The sequence below is a fragment of the Macaca mulatta genome, chromosome 2 (assembly GCF_049350105.2).
Source record: "Macaca mulatta isolate MMU2019108-1 chromosome 2, T2T-MMU8v2.0, whole genome shotgun sequence".
Lineage (NCBI taxonomy): Eukaryota > Metazoa > Chordata > Mammalia > Primates > Cercopithecidae > Macaca > Macaca mulatta.
The window spans coordinates 42,546,179-42,564,810 of record NC_133407.1 but is presented as its reverse complement, the minus strand read 5'-3'; the positions used below and the strand labels follow the sequence as shown (position 1 = coordinate 42,564,810).

At 45.8% G+C, this 18,632-nt stretch overlaps 1 protein-coding gene across 1 annotated transcript in view; it reads left to right on the top strand.

Moving 5' to 3' along the window:
• The window catches only part of RBP1 (retinol binding protein 1), a 231,459-nt gene that overhangs the window by 190,493 nt on the left and 22,334 nt on the right, over window positions 1–18,632 (top strand).

Sequence of the window (18,632 nt, the reverse complement as noted above, 5' to 3'; positions counted from 1 at the left end):
CCAGCCTTAAATAAAGGTTCTCCTGTGATCGCATGTACTGCCCAAGTGAGAGGAGCTCTATATCCTAGCCTGAGGAAAGGATTTTTCATTTATAATACTGTCTATGTCACTTGGGACAGAATGATGTGAAATCCCATGTTAAACCAACAGCGCTCCAGATTTGCAAGGTACATTTGGTAATTGGGTTAATACGTGAATATGAATTTCCTTATCCCCATCCTCACACTTTCTATGCTAACAATGTTTCTGCCCTCTGTTTCTGCAAGGATCTTCATGCATAGATTGTGTTCAATTTCAGTCATGAAGTTATTTTCTTGGATCAAAAATTGGCATTATATATATACATGCGTGACTAATAAACAATCTGTAATCATGCACGTAGGCACACGCCTCAGAATATTTTAGTATTGTTAAAATAACCTCATAAAGGATTGTTCATGGCACCACAGACTGTGAGGACTAGAGGGAACCTTCAAATTCATCTTGTCCCACATTTCCAAATTATCAAATATGTAAATCCCACAAATGAATGGAGTTTCACTACTAGAAAGAATAATAATAATGTGTTCTGTGGATGAGTTTGGGGAGGCCTCCTTTCTGTTCCCCTGCTGGAAATCTATAATGTGTGGAGTGCATGCCATCTCAGTCCTACCTTCTATACACCCCCTGTATGGAGCTGCTTTTATCCATCCCTTCTGTCACCTGCCCATCCAAAACACCATCATCTCTCACTTGGATCACGCAACAGCCTCCTAACAGGACGCCCCAATCCAGTCCTGACCCCTGCAGTCCATTCTCCACATAGCAGGTAGGGCAGCTGTATGTGTGTGCAAATCTGGTCATATTACTTCCCTTCCCAAACTCCTTCCAAGGGACATTAAGAAAATGAAAAGATAAGCCACAGACTGGGGGGAAAAATTGCAATATGGGTATCTAATAAACAGTTTAAACTCAGGATATATAAAGAATTCTGATGACAAAAATAAGAAGACTAACAACCCAACTAAAACAATGACCAAAAGATTTGACTAGACATGTGTGGGAGAGGAGAACACAGCAGGCCTGATGTTGCTCTGTAGAAGGGTCTGCCTGTGCAGCTGGCCCTTGCCTGGCATCTGAGAACCTGGCTTTTGGAATGTCACCTCTGTTTCTAACTGATAAGGCTGTTTTGTCTTCCCAGGGCACTGAATCCTACAGTACCAGCTTGCCTAAACTGTTTGTACAAACAGTATGATTTATGGTGCACACGTGCTTTTCTTCTAGGAGTTTGGAATTTCAGTAATCACCCTTGGTCGTGTGGCAGAAGAGTGCCTACATCACTAGCCCACAAAAAACTCTGGATGTCGAGTCTCAAGCAAGGCCCCCAGGCAGAAACAACATGCACCATTGCTGCATTTCACCACTGGGGAGAGAAGCATGTTCAGTGCAAACCCCACCCCTGAAGAGAGAACTTTAAAAGCCTGCACCTGGACACCTCCAGACTCTACCTTATGTGCCTTTCCTCCTGTTGCGTGGTGTTTCACTATGATAACCGTTGTGTGGATGCAACTGCCTCTGAGGTCTGTGAGTCCTTCAAGCAAGTCCCCAAACAAGATGTTTCACCAAAGAAGATACATAGATGAATATAATAAGCCCATGAAAAGGTGCTCAACACCATTAGTCATTAGAGAAATACAAACCAGAACCACCATGAGATACCATTTTATGCCCACTAAAATAGTTCAAATCCATCTAGCAATCCACTCTTAGATGTCTATTAAAAGGAAATAAAAACATATGTCCACTCAGACTTGTAGGCAAACATCTGCAGCAGCATAATTCACTATAGTAAACACGGGAAACAATTCAGGTGTCCCTCAACTGACAAATGTATAAACAAATGTGTTGTATCCATGCAATAGGACACTGTTCAGCAATTTTACAAAGGACTAGTGATATCTGCAACAACGTGGATGAACCTCAAAATGAGCTAAGTGAAAGAAACCAGACACAGAAGATACATATTAAATGATTCCATTCACATGAAATTTCTAGAAAAGGCAAAACTAAAGAAGCAAAAGCAGGTCAGAGCCTGGAAATGGGATTGACAGCAAGTGGGTACAAGGAAATTTTGGGGGTGATAAAAGTCTTCTAAAACTAGATTGTGAAGATAGTTGCACAACTGTGTACATTTACTAAGGCTCATCAAACTGTGCACGTAAAATGGGTAGATATTGTGTTATTTAAATGATACCTTAATTAAGGTGTTTAAAAGAAAAATCCCCGAGTTTCTCCTGCTTGCATTTGAGGTGAAAACCCAGCTCCTCATGGGGTGGCCGCCTCCCCGCTGCAGTTCTTTCTCTCTCTGCTTCATCCATGGGGCTTTCTCCAGCTTCTCATCCCACCCTCTTTCCCATGAGTGCTCCAGCAGGTGCTGTTCCCTCTGCCTGGCACGCCTTCTCACTTCTCCACTTCCTTGGGGTAACTCAGAGTCTTCTTCAACTCTCTACCTCAAGTCACGTTTCGCAGGAAGCCTCTCTGACTCTGCCCACTGCACTGCTAGCTCCCTGCCCTTCTCCTTGGGGACACTCGTCACTCCTGAAACTACTGACTCTTCTCCTAAGTACAGCTTCTGGCTCAAAGTGGGTGCTCAATGAATATTTCATAAAATAATGTCTGAATAATCATTTGAATAGTTCTGAGAAGCCCATGATAAACAAACCTGTTTAACTTTGTGTAAACCAGTGTTTTTGAGGCATGTTTTCACAAAGAACCCCCAGCTTTTTTTGTTTTTTGTTTTTTTAAGTGGAGTCTCACTCTGTCACCCAGGTTGGCGTGCAGTGGCACGATCTTGGCTCACTGCAACCTCTGCCTCCTGGGAAGAACCCCTTTTTATACACATATACTTGATGGTATGTGCAACATGATGTTTAGAAGAACAGTTTAGGAAGTTATTGTCCAAAGGTTTTTTCTAGTTTTTTTTCCTGCTACAAACAATGCTGCAATAAACACTCTTATGCATAAACCCTTAAAAGCCAGTGGTTTTGTGGGATAGATTCCCAGGAGTTCTTATTGCTATGTTAAATGGTATGTGTACATTTTATTCTAATAGATGTTACCAGATTGTAGACAGTAGATTTAAGTAAGTTGATTTTTTAAAAAATAAAAAGCAGAATCCCAAAAAGCTGCTAAAATTCTCATTTCCTTATTCCTTTCCAGAGAATCTCCTTCATTATCTTTGATACAAGCCTAAGCAAAATCCATTTCTTTATTTCAACAGATAATCTATGATGAAGAATTTCAGGAATTTATTTGCAACAGAAAGACAGCAATACACGGGCAAACATTGTTCCTAGCATTTGCTGGGTGCCTAAGTCAAGGTTTACTTTTAATTATTGGCAAAAAGGAACTCTTCAACCTGCCTAAATAAAGGAGGTGGGAGCATCGGGTATCATAAGACTGTCAAGAATGGAAGGACCCAATGACAGGACATATAATAGGTTTCAGGAGAACTGGAAGAAAAAAGAAATTGAAGATCCCTCCTCTCTCCCCTCTCTCTCACTCCTCCTCCTCTTCCTTTCTGTCTCCCTTCTCTCTCCCTGTCCTTCCCTCTCTCCCTCCTCTTCCCCTCTTTCTCCCTCTTCTTCCCTCTGTCTCTTTCTTCCTCTCTCTCTCCTTCCTCCTCTCTCTTCTTTCTCTCTCCTTTTCTCTCCCTCTCTCTCTCTCCCTCCTTTTCTCTCTTTCCCATCTTCTCTCTTTCTCTTCTCTCTCCTTCTCTCTCCCTATCCAGCAGCCTTAACACCTGTGCCCAGATGACCTTCCCCCTTCACCCCTCATCTCAGTGTCATGATTCCAAATTCCCAGAGATATGCACTGTCCCTGAAAGGACTTGTTCATCCTTCCCCACATGGCCATGGCTGGCAGGTGGGGGCCATATGTTTCTTCTTCAAACTGTGGCAGTGACATTTTTGTAAGGGGGAAGAGTAAGTAGGAAGAAAGGAAATGATAGGTATCCCAAACACTTGAGTAAGTGCCCCTTAAATCACAAAGTAACCCAAGTAACCTAGCATTTTGTGCATCCACTCCTGTTTTGCTGGAGGCAGTGGACTAGGATGGCATGCTGGTGGCCAAGCCACACCACTGGAGGGAGAAAGGAAAGCTGGCAGGGATGGCACCTGCATGTCAGCCACTCTTCACTGTTCTCCTTCCACTGTGGGCATCCAGGACCTGAGCCTGGCCGATTGGGCAGAAGCTGGGCCTGGATGAGCCTGCCTTCCACAGGGGAGGGCAGAGGAAAGGAACTGAAGCTGGCTGGTAAGCCACCACCTTCAGCCCAATTCTGCAGAGGAGCCAGGAAACTCCTGCCCAAGAGACACACTGAGCTCAGAACTGGGAGCATCGAGCCAGGCATGAGGGCCCAATCCTCTGCAGCAGCCCCAGAACCTTGTCTCCAAAATTCAACTGGCTTCTTGGAAAAAAGATGGCAAATTTGTACAAATGGATGCTTGTGAGGATTGTATGGATTTTCATCTCATCTCAAGGTGTCATCTCTTCCAGAGACCTGTCTTTCCTAACCAGTACCCTGCACCTCATTCTCATCGAACCTGGAGGAGAGCTTGTCCTCTGTGCTCCTGTGCCCCTGCACATCCCCAGTCACATCCTCACTCATCCTGGTTGTCCTGCTTCTGTGGCTGTCTCCTTGGCCTGACTGTGCACCTGTTGAGGGCAGGGGCTGTGTTGGAACCAGCTCAGTGTCTCACAGTATACAGGCCAAATACCCCACGGAATGGCTTCTAGATAATCTGGTGAAGGCCCGGCATCCACTCCCCCTTCCTAACAACATCCTGAGTTCCTTTTAACAGCTGTTCTTCCTCACCTGGTAAAGCATTGCTGCATGCTCATTTCCAGATTTTAAATCTGAAGTACAGCAACAGACTGAAAAAGACTGGAGTTTGTTCTTGTGGCTGTGTTCTAACCAGAACCCAGCATGAGGTCACACTTGTTTTTCTTACTTCCCTCCCAAAAATGTTGTTTCGTGCTTGATAATCCATCTAATAAATTTTCTTATTTCTTAAGTTCTCCAGAATCTGTTTCCGTTCCTTGTGTCTTAAATAGGAAGAAGGGTAGGGGGATGAAGGAAGAAAGGAAGGGATGGAGGGAAGGAGGGAGGGAAGGAAGGAAGGAGGGAAACTAACTCAAACCCTGAGTGAGTGAATGGGTGAGATAAGACCACAGCTTGGCTGGAAAGCCTGCCATCAGCCGGCCAGAAGTGGACAATGGTGATGGTTGCTGTGGTGAGCAATACTGTCTTGCTGGAACAGCCAGACCAAGCCCAGACATTCACATCTATGTCAGCACTGGGCCAACCGCACTGGGCCAGCCATGAAGAAGATTTCAGAAAATTCTCCCCAGCCTTCACAAATGTTATCAGGCCCATGGTGTCCTCTGCCATCTAAGTTATGACTAGTGGACATCTACTGAGCTCCTGCTAATAAGAGACAGGAAGGCCAAGGCCCTGGGCCTCAGATTGCCCCACATTGCCAGGGTCAGAGCACAGGGAAGTGGCCAGAGCAACTGAGCTATAAAGATATCTGGGCTCCGGTTCCCAACATGCAGAGAGCATAAGACTCACCTACAGAGCTTGGTAAAGATGCCATCTGCTGCGCCCATCCAGACTGTGATTCAGTAACCTGGAGTAGGCCCAGGAATCTGGGCTTTAACAACACTCCACTCTGAGGCAAATGGTTTCTCTTTAGGAGACACTGAGAATTGAGAGAAGGAAGAAATGCAGGTAGGCATTCCCTGGCGGCAGCAGACAGCTTGACCTCTGATGAACCTCTGCAGAGCTCCTAGGGGATGGAGCGCATCTGCCCTTCACCCCCTCCCAAGATAATTCCTCCCAAAATATCTTCAAATTGTGCTGCTGTCACTCTGGTGTCAAAAGCATTCAATAGCTTCTCATCACCTCGAGAAAAATGCCTGGTTTCTTGGTCGACCTTTGAGCCTCTGAATCTCATCACCTCCTTTTGCTCCTGTCTGTTCTCTAGTTGTTTATCCATGAACCCTCTCCCCTGAACATCTTGAGGTCTTCTCTGTCACTGTAATAAATCACTGGTTTCCCACCTCGCAATTTTTGCCCATACCATTTCTGTGATCTGGAATGCACTCCCCTCTCCTCTTATTCTCTCTTAGTACTATTCAGTCCTTGGGACCCCCTTGAGCCTCGTGTCTTCCAGAAAGCTCCCCCTCCCAACCCTGATCTCCCTCCTCTGTCCTCGCAGCTCATGCTGGTGTCACTCTGTATTAGACAACTGAGGCTGACATGGGGGTTCTCCGCCTCTGAATCAGGGTATGTCAGAGAATCCATGAGGAGAAATCCATTTACACTGCCTGACCTGGAAAGATTGGAATGAAATGGGGTCCAGGGAGATTTCCAGAGCAAGCCTGACTTGGACTCTCAGGTCTCCAGACCACTACATCAATTCTCAGTAGCACACCAGGCATCCCAACCCAACCCTAAGCTCTAAGTTGACCAACTGTGTTCTTGCTTCATCACCCCAGTCCTCCCTGAGCCCTTTCTGTGCTCCTCCTGCCCTCAGGTGCACTGTGCTTGCCCAGGCATTCAGAGGCCCAAACAAAATGGTTTTCTTAGTTCCTCGGGTGGACCCTAGACTGAGAAATAACCAACTGAAAGGTGTGAATTCAGCAAAGATCACACCCTATCCCACACCTCCGAGGAGGCAACCCAAATAAATGACTCCACAGTGTGGCAATAACAGAAAAGAGTGTGGGCTTTGGAATCACACAGAACTGGGTTAGAATTAAGATTTTTTGACTTGGAACTATGTATGTGGCCTTCAGCCAATTACTTACTCTCTCCAAATTTCATTATTTACATCTGCTAAAGAGTGATAAGAACACCAATCCCATGCTGTAGTTCAAGGATTAAATTAGATAACATATGCAACATATTTGCTACATGGTGACCACCCAGACAGTGACTGGGATCATCCTCGTCATGGTCTTCATCAGGCTTTATGAAAAAAAATTCTGAACCTTTCTTTTACACTCATCACAATCTATCCCAGTGCTGCTGTGTCTTGCCTGGGGCCCCTCCACATCCACTATCTGGTCTGCCAAGGAAAATAAAGGCAAGTACTTTGGCAAGGACCCTGGGAGCCTACGTGCAGATACAATTCTTTTAAGATGGGCAGGATTTTGAATATGCTACTCCCTTGAGTCAGTTAGCTTTTGCGGTATAATGAACCACTCCAAAATTAAGTGATCTAAAATCAGGACCACTTATTATTTTTCATGAGTCTAACAGTTAGCTGGTGCCTCTGGGCCAAGATCGGCTGATCTTGTCTGGGCTCACTTACATGTACAGTGGTGACCAGTGGTTGTCTGGGATAATGTGGGTGGCTGAGCCATGTGTCTATCACCCATCAGACCAGCCAGATGTGTTCACCTGGAAGCAGGTAATAGTGTCCCAAGTGTCTGAGAACAGAAGCTGCAAGGCCTCTGGAGGCTATGCCCAGAACCGATACAACTAATTGCTTCCACCACAAATTCTACTGGTCAAAGCAAGTCATGAGGCCAGCCCAAATTCAAGGGGTGGGAAAATATACCCCATCTCTTGATGAGAGGAGCTGCAAAGCATTGTGATTTATGGCCACTTCTGTAATCTACGCAGGCCTCGAGCATTTCTCTGCATCCCTTATGATTCTTAATCATGCACTGAAGTGAAAATCTCTGTTTTAAAATAAAGATAGATGGACGGTTGGAAGGAAGGACAGAAGGAGAGTTATATGTGCAATGCTTTATATGAAGGAGTGAGTGTGTAGATAGGTGAATGGGTAGGCGGTGGGACAATTTCTGTGGAGGTGTATTATGTGGGTAGATAATAGGAGGTTGTGATAGATAGTGAATTTGTGGCTGGGTGGGAAGGCAATCTTCACACCCCACTCTCATCCCTGTAGCCCTGGAGCATGGTGACACAAGAACAAGACAGCTGTGCCTGTCATTGTATTAGTCCTGGCCATCTCCTGGCAGGCAGAACCCTCCCCTCCCCACCCACTGCACCCCCATGGTATGCTCCATTCCTGCTATGCTGGCTGGCTTGCCACAGAAGCTCACTTACATAACTTTGTTTCCATAACCATATTTCTCTCCTCTTCTCCTTTCCCTTGTAGTGACACTCCTGTGCTTAAACCTTTTCAGGGGCTCCCTATTTTCTACAGGATGGAACCCAAGTAGCTTGATACCACCTGTAAGGCTCTCCATGGCCTGGCCCCGCCTGTCTCTCCAAGATTTTCTCCCAGTGTGTTGGACCATCTCATCCCTCCTGCCTCCCACTGTTCACCATTTGCCATGCTGAGTCACATTTGGTTATTTCACTTTCCCTGAAGATTCCAGCTTTCCTATGCCATCAACCATCATCTTAACCTTGAAGCACATTTTACAATCCTCTACTTGTTACATCTCTGTCTTCCACTGGACTTTGACTTCCTCAGGATTATGTCTCACTCATGGCACTGCCCTCAGCATCTAGCCCAGTTCCAGGCACCCAGAAGGTGCCCAGAAGTGTTTGCTGAAAGGATTCATAAGCCCACAGCTTTGGCACCTTCCCCTAGTTCTCTCAATAAGTGTCCATTTTAAGCTCATGTTACTGTGTGTCCAGATCTTGACCAGGTGCTTCAAGGAATACAGAAGGAATTTAAGACAGTAACTAGCCACAAAGCATTTACAGTCTGGGTGAAGGAGCTGAAGCAGGTGTAGACAAGCACTCACGCATGAGAAAAATCTCTGTCCACCCAATGCAGTATAAATAGCACCACTGGGAGAGCCCAGGGCTCTCTGGATTCAGAGATCATGGTGGAGTTGGAGCACAAGGACTTGGTGAGTGGAGGATAAAGAGAAGATGGAGAATATTTGAGCCAGGGGATCTACAGGAAGGGATCTAAGACTGGACTGTGAGGACACAGAAGACAAAGCCACCAGCACAAGATGGTAATGAAAAGAAAAGGGAAGTGGGCATAGGGCTGGGAAAAGATGTTGGGGCTGGATAGTGGAGGACCTCCAGGGACAAGGAAGAGAAGGAAACTGATTCCTCAAAACGACCCTGTGAGGGTGATGGCTCAGAGACATTAGGTGGCTGACTGATCCCAGACCACACAACTAGAGAATGGTGGGCCTGGGACTCAACACCAGGCTGACTCTAAAACCCAGCTCTGTTCATTGCATTGGACTCTATCTCTCCAGAGGCACTGGGGCTTCATAAATATTATTATAATGTTACTGGGAATGTGTTCTCTGTTCTTGAATCAATGTGCTCCTGGCCTATTTCTTATCTTTTTGGAAGGACAGGGCTCTCCACAAGCTGCCTAAACATCGTGTTTATCCTCTGCTGCTTCTGAGGAGACAGGACAGATACTGAGGCCTTGAGGCTAACCCTGAAGAGGTGACCTTGGCACACTGCTCGAGGCCACCACCCTTAGTCATGGGTCAGCATGAGCCCTGATCTGGATTCACTCACAGGGAGGGCCTTAGAGGACTCGGTCCCATGCTTCCTGGAAATCAATGCATGTTTGACCAGCTGCTCCCCTTTCATCTCTTCTTTGTATAATTCTGCCCCAAGAACGTAAAAACATTGCTATGGCAAGATTTGTTCTTTTTAAATCTGGCCAGAGCCTCACTAAGGTACATTAATCTTTAACTGTTTATAGATTTTTCTGTTTAGAATGTATGCCCTGTGCTTTCGTTTCACTTGGGGATTCAAGTTCTACTCCCATATTGATGATGACTTGGGAGACTTATTTTCTCTCTGGGATTTCCTTCTGCAGGCTCATTTATCAGGTCCAGCAGGCCAGGATCCCATGGATCTCTGCTTCATTCCAGAAACAATAGGTAGTTAAGACCTTGGGCTTTAGGATCAGACAGAGCCAGACACAAACTGAGTCCCCAGCCCTGCCACTCTACCCATGTGTCCTTGAGCAAGTTATAAAACCTCTCTAAACCTCATGCTCTTCTGACAATGAAGACCCAATGGAATTTTATCTTACCCAGGATTCTATAACCAGCACAAAACCCATAAATAGTCATAACAATTATTTTTGCCAAGTCTAACTCCGTGCAAGAACTCCCATCTCATCTCACCCTCCCATCCCTCACCCTTTCCCATCTCCCCTTTTCTTCCAAGGCTAGCTACATGCTCTTCCTCTATTCACCTTATAGGACCACCTGCAATTCTCACCATCACCCATTGCCCCAATTAGCTCAGTAAGAGGGTGCAGGGTGAAATACACAAAACTATGATCTTCCTTAAAAGGCAGGAGGTGGGGAAGGCTGTAAATGTATATAATTCATATCTTTTTCAAATTTACTACTGGCCAAAAATACTTTTTAAGAGTTAAACCAAAAAGAAAACACCAAATTGAATAAATTTTCTGATAAGTCTTCAGCCCTCAAGGCCCAAGTACACCAAGTACTTGAGAAAACCTGGTCAGGGTAAGAGATTAAAAAAAAAAAAAATCCTCCCCCACACCTCACCACTGGCTCAATGGCCCTATGGAAAGCAAAGCAAGCACCCATGTGGATGAATAATCTGCTTACACCTCTCTTCTGTCTAAAACTAACTTCGCAATGGCCACTCCTAGTTGCCAAGCTTCTCAGATAGCCTGCTCTACCTCCCACTTCAGTCCTTTTATGGGCATGTCATGGGGTAGAGAGGCTGACTGGCCACCAGTAGGCAGATAAATTATACTGACCCTTGCCCCAACTTTCAGTGACTCTAATATAACCAAATTGTCATTGACATCTCACTTGAAAATTCCTCTAGTAATTGCTTCTGACTAAAAAACATTCCTAGATCACTGTCGTGGCATCATAAGGGACAGAATCACGACATTCTCAGTCGTTTCATCTACCGTGTCTCTCATGGGTTGAAATGGCCACTTAAAGACTAAAATCAGGCTGAAATTCAAAGACTGACTGTTTCTGATTTCCTATCAGCTCTGCCACTACTTGAGATGCTGTTTCTCAGCTGATCCAAGACCTGAGCAACCATCCTGTTAGGCATCCATATCTCCACCAAAGTCCCCGTAGTCCCACTATCTGGGTTGATGGGCCTCTGAGACGCATAAGGTCTTCACCCCCAAGATAGAGCTGTCAGAACCCAAGGCAAGTTCTCCCTGGCACAACCTTGGAATTCATGTGTGGGCTTCTACGAGCCGATGGGTAACCCCTATCCCCAGCCCACATCTATGCTTGCCCCACTGAAACCACAGGATTCCACAGGACCCATGCTTCATCCTCCAGGAGGCACTTCCCTTGCAAATGGATCAATGTCTACAGGGCTGCAGGACTGGAGGGTGGAGACCCAGGTATATTTGCAGAAGAATGTTAGGCTGGGCGAGTAGGCTGGGATAGAAAAAATAGAAGGTGCTCTGTTTTTCACAAAACTGTCACAATAACAGTTGCCTCACTGAGTGCCTGGATCTGCCCACTGAACCATGTTGTCATCACTGTGGGCAGGATCCTTGCCAAGTTCCACCTGCTAAACCACCCTTTCCAAAGTGCCCTAGCCACCTAGTGGCAACACAGAAGAGTCTACCACATGAGCCTGTGGTTGAATAACCGGAAGGCATGTGAAAGATGACCCTCCTTCCCTAAAACTGGACCCTGACATGAGTTAGTGGGGAGCCTACCAAGATGGTGGATAGATATAGCTGCTCATGGGGCCACCTCCCATCTTCCCAGATCCTTGGAAACCCTGCTCCACTCAGAGCCTGATACATATGGCGTTTCTGGTAGCATGTTACACTGAGCAACCATTCACATGACATAAAATCCAGGAATAAGAACTGCAAGTAGAATTTATAAATACAATTTAATAAATAAACCCAGAAGTCATACTTGTGTTCAGAAGTTGCATCCCACTCTGATAATTATTCACATGTACAGAGGGGATTAATTGAGGCTTTTATAATGCTGGCTAAATAAGAAAATGACTACTCACTTCTTGGTATCAAAAGCCTTCCCCAGTGCAAATGCAAATTACCCCAAGATACCCTTTTTCACTTGCAAAAATCCAAGAGTTTGAAATCATCATCTGATGGGAAGGCTGTGAGGAAACAGATGTTTTCATACATTTCTGGTGGAAAGGCAAAATAATACAATCCTATGGAAGGAAATTCAGCAATATCTAGCAAAAGTGCATTAGGTATTTGCCCTTTGACATAGCAATTCCATTTCCAGGAATCTATTCCAAAAATACACTGGCAAAAATATAAAAAGATTTAACCCACTCACTGCAGCACTGTTTTTTACAGGAAAAGACTGGAAACTACCTATGTATCCATGAGTAGGATACTGGTTCCAGAACCTATAGTACATCCACATAAAGGAGCGCCATGCAGCTGTAAAAGAGAAGGAAGAGGCCAGGCGCGGTGGCTCACACCACCTGTAATCCCAGCACTTTGGGAGGCCGAGGCAGGTGGATCACGAGGTCAGGAGATAGAGACCATCTTGGCTAACATGATGAAACCCCGTCTCTACTGAAAATACAAAAAAAAATTAGCCAGCCATGGTGGCAGTCGCCTGTGGTCCCAGCTACTTGGGAGGCCGAGGCAGGAGAATGGTGTGAACCTGGGAGGCGGAGCTAGCAGTGAGCCGAGATTGCACCATTGCCCTCCAGCCTGGGCGACAGAGCCAGACTCCATCTCAAAAAAAAAAGAGGAGTAAGCTCGATGTTTTACTAAAGAAAAGTATATGTTATGCTACCATTTATCCAAAAAAGCAGAGCTGTAGATATATATTTAAATTTTTATCTTATAATGAAAGAATAAACCATAAAATAAAATAGATAACCAATAGTATTGTATAAAACTTTTTTGGATCCCAATTCAAACAAATACGCTGAAAAAAAAGATAAGATAATTGAATACCTCCTGAATATTTGATGACATTAGGAATTAATATTTTTTTCTAGTTGTGATGGTGTTGTGGTTATATTTCTAAAAAATGACTCCTTCTTAGAAGCAGTCATCCAAAGAAGTTGCATGCACTGCTGTGCAATTATGTGTTCTCAGCAAGATAATCTCACAGGGACCCACAAAAGTGTGCCTTCAGAAGGAACTACCTTTGAATACCCACCAACCCAGACAGACAGAAGCAGATCATTACAGTGGAAGTAAGAACTTCCCAGTTCAATATCACTACTCCCTTTCCTTGTTTAGTACATGAGGAATAAAAAATAAAAACTTAAATTTAAAAAGCCCAGCTATCTGGGTAACATAGGAGAAGCAAAATGCAGAAAAATAATTTCCTATAGCTTTCTAGTCCAAAGTCATAAATTGGGACAGAAAGAATGTTGAGATCACATTAAGGTCTTGCTTATTATATTGACTGACAGTTTTATTACTGGAATGAGATTTTTTTTGGTTCCTTGATATGGTAGGCAGAATAATGGCTCTCCCAAAGTGTCCATATGTTAATCTCAAATAGGCTACCTTTTTAATGGCAAAAGGGACTCTGGAGATGTGATTAAAGATCTAAGATGGAGAGGTTATCCTGGATTATCTGGGTGGACATAATGCAATCACATGGGTACCTATACAAAAGGCAAAGGAGTCAGAGAAGAAAATGTAAGGAAGGAAGCAACAGCCAGAATGAAGTGACCATGAGCCAGGAAATGCAGGCAGCATCTAGAAGCTGGAAAAGGCAAGGAAGAGATTATTCCCCTAGAGCCTCCAGAGGGAATGCAATTCTGCCAACACCTTGATTTCAGTCCATGAGACCCATTTCAGACTTCTGACCTTCAGAACTGTAAAAGTTCACGTTGTTTTAAGTTTTTAAAAAATGAGTTCTCATCTTTGAGAGATACTTTCTGAAATGTCCCCAGATGATATGATATCTGGTATTTGCCTCAAAATAATTCTGAAAATTGGGGAGTAGGTGGTGATATAGATGAAACGAGATTGGCTATGGGGTAATAATTGGTGAAGCCAGGGAATGAATCCGTGGTGGCTCTATATACTGTTCTCTTTAAGTTTACATAGGTTCAAAATTTTCTGTAACAAAATACTTAAGAAAGAGAGAAAACAATAAAAAAAGGAGAGAAAGAAACCCATCTCTTGTACTGTATGTCATAATCTGAGAAACAAATATGTGATTGAATGAAGAGGGTCAGATAGATAGTAGCTGACCGATTCTGCAGAACCATTTTCTATGCAGAAATAAATCCATGGGCCACCCTCGAAAGTGGGTTGAAGATTCTGGGGCCTGTAGACATGGTATGTTATTTGCATGTTTGAATATTCATGAACTCGTCAAAGAGGCGTGTCCTCAGTAGACCTCAATACCCCTCAGCCTCTGTGGCCTCTTGACAAGCTCTCTCCCTCCCCTACACAGGAAGGCAGCTTTGTTGGACCACTCTCATCCTTTCAGACATTAACCTCACCGATGGCATGGTGACGGCTTGGAGACTGGAGCAGGGTCATTCTCCGTCACGTAACTCCGGAGACATATTTGAACATGGGAAAAAGGAAGATTTTAGAAGTCTCCAAGATAACAATGAGCCCTTGAGAAGAAAAGCAGGGACATGGTCTCGGAGCCACGGAAGCCAGATGAGAAATATTTTCTTATAAGATGAGGAAGAAGTACCAGGCCACCTTTCCCCTGCTAGGAGTGAATCTCTTGGCGTGGGGCAGACCTGGAGAGAGGGTAGGAGGAGACTGCAAGTCACCCCCTACCCCAGGATCTTGAGAGAAATATATTCTGGGGGTTGGAGACAGAACCTCAGGGTCTGTTTCGGGGCTCTCTGCTCCTACCCCATTGTCTTTGGGAAGCTCTGCCACCCCAACAACTGGGGACCCTGGCAAGCCGCTTGATCTGCAGTCATATAGGCATAGTACTGCCCACCTCACAAGGCAGACGATTGAGGCATCATTTCATGGACATATTTTTCTTTTTTCTTTTTCTTTTTTGAAACAAAGTCTCACTGTGATACCCAGGTTGGAGTGCAATGGCACAATCTCAGCTCACTGCAACCTCAGCTTCCTGGGTTCAAGCAATTCTCCTGTCTTAGCCTCCCAAGTAGCTGGGACTACAGGTGCGCACCACCACACCTGCCTAATTTTTGTACTTTTAGTAGAGATGGGGTTTCACCATATTGACCAGGCTGGTCTCAAACTCCTGACCTCAAGTGATCTGCCCACCTCAGCCTCCCAAACTGCTGGGTATTACAGGGGTAAGCCACCATGCCCAGCACATGGACATATTTTTCTGAGCTCTGGCTTATTCCTGTGGAATTGACTGATCAGTTAAAAAATGAAAAGGTACCTTTCCTTCCTATCCTCACAGGGAGGGCCTGCAGTATCCCTGAGGAGGTCCTTGGCTCTCTCCTCTCCTCCCCAACACAGAATTGTTCTTTGTGCCTGTCTAACTCACTCTATACACAGGCCAGGGTGGTTTTTCTGGCCTGGCCCCTCTTTGTGGCCTTGGGAGCGATTTGGGCCTCAAAGAATTGATGTAGATCTCTGCTGCTCTTCTTTAAAGCTAGTGAATAAAGCGACCCCCATTAGAGGTGCCTGAGTATACTGACATCTCTTTCTCTCAGTCATTCACAAGTCGGCCGTTGCTTTGGCACTCTGGCACTCCATTGCTCACCTATCTCCTTGGTCCCCTGGACTATCCTTCCTCCTCCTCATCTCTCTGATCCTGGCTGTCCTCAAGCTCCAGCTAGAGCCTCACCCTGTCCAGGGAGCCCCCACTGATTGCAAGCCCACACAGACACCCTCCTTCTTCTTTACATATTGTGTTCACTTCCTCTTTCTTTGCTTCACACATCCCAAGTAAGATTAACCCAGACAGAAAGGAGCTCCAAAAAATACTTTTCATTTCTAAATCGAGAACCAAATGGATTAAATCAAGCATAACAGCATGGGCTGAGGAAGGATAACTTTGATGGTACCTGATGCTTCTGAAGAGCATTTCCCATTTCAGTTCATTAGACTGATCTTAAAGCCCCAGAGGAGGAGCACAAACCAGCCCCCTTCTCTCTCCCTTGCCTTTCCCTCCCTTCTAGGGCTCCTCTGGCTCAAACAGCAGTGGATCCGGAACAGTACTCAGGGCCACGCCCTGTAGATTCCTCATCCTTTGCTTCTCAGCACCCTGAGAGGTAGTCAGAGTGTCCCCATTTCACAGATGTGGTAACTGAGGCACAAAGAGACCAAGTATCTTACCCCAAATCACTCTGGTAGACAGTGACCCAGCCAGCAGCGGAACAGGCATTCTGCCTCTAAAGCCTGCACATGCAGCCTACCCCTTGCTGCAAGAAATAGCACAGCCACCAGGGGCTGTGCCTGGGAGAGCGCTCCTGGGAGCAGACCCAGAAGGGCAGGAGCGTACTGACCCTGTTGGAAGACTAGACAAAGAGGCAGACAGAAACTGAGTGAAACCAGCTGAATTAAGTGCTAGATGCTCAGCTGACCAGGTCAGAAAAGTGAGGTCAGGTGAGCAGGAGTTATCCAGAGTGGTCAGAGGAGGGAGGAGTGGCAGGCTTGTGGTTCTTTGGGATGGACAAGAAGGACTGGAGAGGTGGGCAGGCCTCTGCCTCGAACATGAAGGGGCCATTCCAAGCATGGCAGGGAGCCAGAACAGACTGGCCTCTGCTGTGTGCCAGGCACTGTGCTGGGCATTTGGCATAAACCATCTCAGGAGATTCAGCATAAAGGGAGAAGTTTGGGGAGGATGAGAAATCCAGTTATCTGGGCTGGATGGCATCAGAGAGCGTCAGAGAGCAGGGAGAAGACTTCAGACTAGTTGGAAGTGACCAAGGAATGGCCAGTTCATTGCTTAAGCCTTTGACCAATGCTCCATTCTGGTAAGTCAGGACAAGGAAGCCCAAAGCATGGCTGGCCCTGGTGAGATGCCTTGCAGAACCCAGGTCAGACCCCATCCATCCTTGCAGAGGTGTCTTATTGCACCTTCAGATTAGAAGGACTGGGACAGGTTGCCCTGAGTGCCCAGCCAAGATGAGCCCTGGGCTGGCTAGGGAGGGACACAGAGCCAGTGCTTGTGTGAACAACTGATCACCTGACCATCCCAGAGCCAGACAAAGCAGCAGCGAGAAACAGGGGCCTGGAGCAGTGGCTCTCAACCAGGGCTGGTTTACCCAGCACCCACATCCCAGGGCCTTTGACAATGTCTAGGAACATCTTTGTGTCTGGGTACCACTGGGATCTAGTGGGTAGAGGCCAGGGATGCCAGTAAACATCCTACAATACATAGGACAGCCCCCCACAACAAAGACTTATGTGGCCCAGAATGCCAGTAGCAGAGAGGTTAAGAAACAAACCCTAGTCTAGGGAAACAGGGTGAGAAAAGCTGAAATCCAGGTCGCTGCCTGGGAGGAAGCTGCCTCTACCCCGAGGAAGAGACGTCTCCTAATGCAGCCTGCACTGTGAGAATACATGTGAGCCCCAGGGAGGCAGCCTGGGGAAGGTGTTGCTAGAGGCGAAGAAAATGTTATCTGCTGTCACTTAGGCTGTGATTTGTGCAAAAAGCAATCTAAAAGGTAGTGAAAAAGAGGGTCAAAAAGTCAGCCCATGTGATTATGTCATCTCCTTGGTGGCAAATACAGCCATGTTAAACCACTATGACATACCCACGCAGGTGACAAAGGAGATGTGATCAAAGATTTTCATTGCAGTACTGCTTTTAATAGTGAAAGATCAGAAACAATATAGTTTGTCCATCAGGGGACAAGCTGGATAAGCAATGGAATACTCCACAAAATAATGGGGATACTTTGTATGTACAATTATGGAAAGGTCTCCAGAATATATTAAGTGAATAAAGCAAAGTCCAGAACACTGTGGAGTACAGTGCTGCCATTAGGTGAAACGGGAGGAAACATTAATCAACAGTATATTGCTTACATTTGCATAAAGCAGCAGTGGATCTCAAGGTTGATTGTGCATCAGAATCACCCAGAAGGCCTTTTTAGCCACATGCACTTCAAATAACATCAACCATTTTATGTATGTATATATGTATGCATGCATGTATGTATGTATGTATGTATGTATGTATGTATGTATTGAGCCAGAGTCTCACTCTGTCGCCCAGGCTGGAGTACAGTGGCACGATCACGGCTCACTACAACCTCCGCCTCCCGGGTTCAAGCTATTCTCCTGCCTCAGCCTCCCGAGTAGCTGGGACTACAGGCGCCCGCCACCACGCCCGGCTAATTTTTTGTATTTTTAGTAGAGACGAGGTTTTACCGTGTTGCCCAGGCTGGTGTCGAATTCCTGACCTCAAGTGATCCGCCCGCCTCGGCCTCCCAAAGTGCTGGGATTACAGGCGTGAGCCATCGCGCCCAGCATCCTTTCTTTTATTTTTGGAAAAGACGTAGAAAGTGCCCCACTTTTCTCGCCCATAGTTGAACCGCGCAGCTTTCCTGACCCCAGCCACCACCGGCGCGAGGCTTTAGACAAAGGCCTGTAAGTGGCCTCTTTCCCTAATCACGCCAGTACAAACCCCAGGAGACTGTTTCCCAACCCTCGAGTGGCTGCTGAGTGTGAGAAGTTCATGGCGTTTGAAGGAAATCCCCAGGAGCTGAAGAGTTCGGCCAGCAAAGCAAACGTCCAGTC